We start from the raw sequence: 3,940 nt of genomic DNA, 5'->3' as shown, positions 1-3,940 counted from the left end.
ATAGTGAAGAAAACACAGTCTCGAGTTGCAGAAAACAGCACGGAGCCTTTTGAACGACCCAACGCACGATCAGTGAGAGGACCATCAAACATCGAAATGAGATCTCCCAAGAAGGCTAGAAAGACAGTTTTGAACATATCAGTTTGTTAAAATATAGTTCATCAAATCAATAACCAAGTTTACCATCTAGACATTTTACAGTTTTTGATCAAATATCATGTAAATTTATTTAAAATTTTAACATAGCTAACAAACAGAAAACATATAATATCTATTTTCAATATTATTAGCTTTTTCACTTTAATAATTTAACTTCATTTAGAATTTGTATTTTGTAAAAATCAATATATATATATATATATACGCAATATATGCATTATATATATAATATTAAAAAATAATATAATAGATTAAATTAAACTAAACTAAAATTTATATAAGAAAACCCAGGCGTAGTTCGGGAAAACCACTAGTATAAATTAAAAGAGTTTATTCTGCTAAGCTCAATTTCTTAAAGAAATCTATTTGTTCGGAATGCATATCTTGAAGATACTGTTTCGAGGGGAAGAAATGTAATAATATATGTGGTTGTACTATTGATTTTTATCCTACTGGTTTTTCCATGACAAAATTTTAACGAGACAACTAAGAATACACAAATGATAGACACCTAAAAGGAATGTTATAATTTCAAAAATGAAAGTCTAACATCGTTCGAAATCCTTTAAGATCATGAGTCTTATCAAGAATCAACATGAATCATATCAAGACATGCAATGCAGAAGAATGGTAATGTTCGTGTCCTACAAGTTCGTTCAAGTGACAATTCTGCTGACTTATTCACCAAGGCGTTAACCACTGCTACTTTCAAGAAATTAGTTCTTCTGATCGAACTACGCCGTCTCATAGATCTCGACGTATGTACACATGCTCGACGTATGTACACATGAGGGGAAGTCAGTACGTGTTACACTCTATTTCCCTTAACCATGGTTTTTCTCATTGGATTTTCCTGATAAGGTTTTTAACGAGGCGGCATCTACGGCGTTTTGAAAGCACTTTGATATAATGTACATCAAGAGAAGTGTTATGTATATTATGTAATGTACAATATAGAAAGTAATAAATTTACTTGTTCACCAAGGTTTACTTGTACTTGTTCTCCAAACTAAACCATTATATTGTTTTCATATATAAAAACTCATTATTCATATATAGATATATTTTTTTTGTCAACTGCCCATCTCATTATTCATGGAATAAGACACACCAATTCTTTTCTTTCTTTTCTACTTATAACAAAAAATAATAGTATCCTAATGTTAGTTACTTAACCATATGTGCATATCCAAAAACTTTAATCATATTGCCTCATGCGTTTTCATAACAAGTGATAAATAAATCATGTTTATAGAATTTATGGGCTTGATAATTTTTACTTGAAATTGATAAGAAAACGTCGGTTTGGTTTGGTCAAATTACAGCTTTGATTCACGCTATTGTTTTGAGCTTTCTTTCTTTGATTCATGCTTAAATACGTGTTAGTTAAGACCGTCCCTATATACGTGTTATAAATAAATAAATAATTATTTTTTTTTTTAAAAAAGCCGCACTTATATGTCATCTATTTCTTTTATTTGTATAGACATGTGCTTTGATTCAACTTGTTGGGTTTATACCATCATACTAACCTGTTTACCTATATGTACATGTATATGGCGCGACTAATTATTGGTGAATTTGACAACTAATGTTGATGCCATATTTCATGAGCAAGTTTTTCAAATTCTCAGGTTTATATACTATTGTTTAAAAAAAAAAGATTTTGCATGATATTTTAAAGAGCTGAGAGAGAAAAAGTGTTTCATCTCCATCTGCAATCCCCACTTCAGGTCATCCTTATTGAGATAAGTATTATTTATCTATCATTTTTAATATCCAATCGTGATTAATTAATTTGATTAGGCTTATTAATTTTCACATGTCACCTGATTTATTTAGATAGTTTTTTTAAAACTAATTGATATGAAATTATTAATGGCATAATAGTAAAATATTATTAATGAAATAATTGCTATAAAAATGTCATTTATATATCTAATATAATAAGATTTTGTGATAATAAATATCTCTATAATTTTATATTTTATTATCATCGTATATATAATTTTAATTTTAAAACTTACTGTAAAAGATCCATAAATTTTGAAGAACAATCCAAAAAAAAGTACGATAACTTAAATGTGATTATATAAAGCTTATTATCTATTATGCATCTAAAGATAACAAGACCTGAAGTCTGTAACTACATCTCAACTATGTTGAAGTTAAATTTAAAAGTAAAAATTTCTCGAAGAATTTTTAATGATGCATATATATTGGTAAATATATTTTGACACAAGTAATATTGTCTAGCATACACATCTACAATTGAGAAAATAGATTAAAGAAGTTTATACTTGTATTTTGTCTCTTGAGACTCAGAAAAACAATGAGCTATTGATGTAAGGTCAAGATCCAAAGAGTTCCTTTTAGAACTCATACTCTCCTTTGAAGTTGAGAAAATAAAGATGGTAATAAAGAAGAAATGATATAATTCATTCATCTAAAGATGAAAGAAAATTATTGTGAGTACAATGTCTTGTAGTAATCAAGATTATTGGAAGCTCTAGAGGAGGAGAAACATGCTTTCCTATGGAAATACAACTTAAAATCATTAATGTGTATACTTTCCCAAGTCTCAAAGGTCAAAATAATCTAAGATATAACACATGACATTAAATTTGATATGTCGTTGATTCTAAAGTGAGATTAAATTCAAGAAATGTGAACTTGGAGTATCATTATCTCGAGGAGGAGAATTAAAGAATCCCACATCCCTAGTAAATGTAACATCCAGAAGTATGTTCACACTGGAAATAGACTGCACCACATGATCTATAATCTAGTAATGTTGAGACAATAAGTAAGGGAAATGTTGAATATCTTCAATCAGAAGTATTACGCAAGACACTATTGTATTGTACTACACAATGATTAGAAAATGGAGATAAACGTAGAAGTAAACCAGAAGTTTACTGAAAGTGTAATGTTTGGCAGATCGGTATGCCATCCCGGTTTAGTAATGATGTGATAGATAATAATATGGACATTCGTTGAAGAACCAGAAGATTCTTACGAATGATTTGCTATATGCTGCTTACTTACAAGGCAATGCAAGAATACAGTTTTCACCAGTTAAATAGATTTGGATTTATTTTATACAAGGAGCTATTTGTGGGCTTGATCACCCACTGGTGGACTGATCATCCACCATATGCATCGACAAGAAGGTCGTATGTATCCTTGTCATAGATCCGCAACCTGATGTTTGCGAGAGTAAGTAATAATACTGGTGAATTCAAAAGCCTTTGATGATTACTTTATACATGTGGGGATACATTATGAACATCTTGTAGCTCATGTTCATACGTAAGATGCATCAGCATTGATTCGCATAAGAGTAATTAAGAACTCTCCCCATCAAACTGGTTTTGGGTCAGGAACCAAAGATCCCCATCTAAAAATTTGGATAAGTTGTAGTTGCTCCACCACACCGCTAAAGATGGGACCTCAAAGAAGGTTATGAATATGTTGGATATGATATCATTGATGATAAAATCTAGAAGATTTAATAAAATTTATTTAAAGACTCGAAAGTTAGTCTATCCAACATTAGGGGAAGAAAATAAACAGCTGGAGAATAAATGAGTTGAATGAATTATCATTGATCCTCGGACTAAAGAGCATAAATAGTTGTCCAAAATGAATGTATGGAGATAATTCTATTACAAAGATTACATATGAGTTGTCAGGCTCATTTACTGACCCTAAGAAAGTGATTACGTCACAAGTACCAGCTGTAAATCCTCCAATTAAAATGGATTTCCCAGAAGGCAAA

Source organism: Brassica napus, chromosome C2 (assembly GCF_020379485.1).
Source record: "Brassica napus cultivar Da-Ae chromosome C2, Da-Ae, whole genome shotgun sequence".
Taxonomy (NCBI): Eukaryota; Viridiplantae; Streptophyta; class Magnoliopsida; order Brassicales; family Brassicaceae; genus Brassica; species Brassica napus.
Note: the sequence above shows the minus strand (reverse complement) of the source record.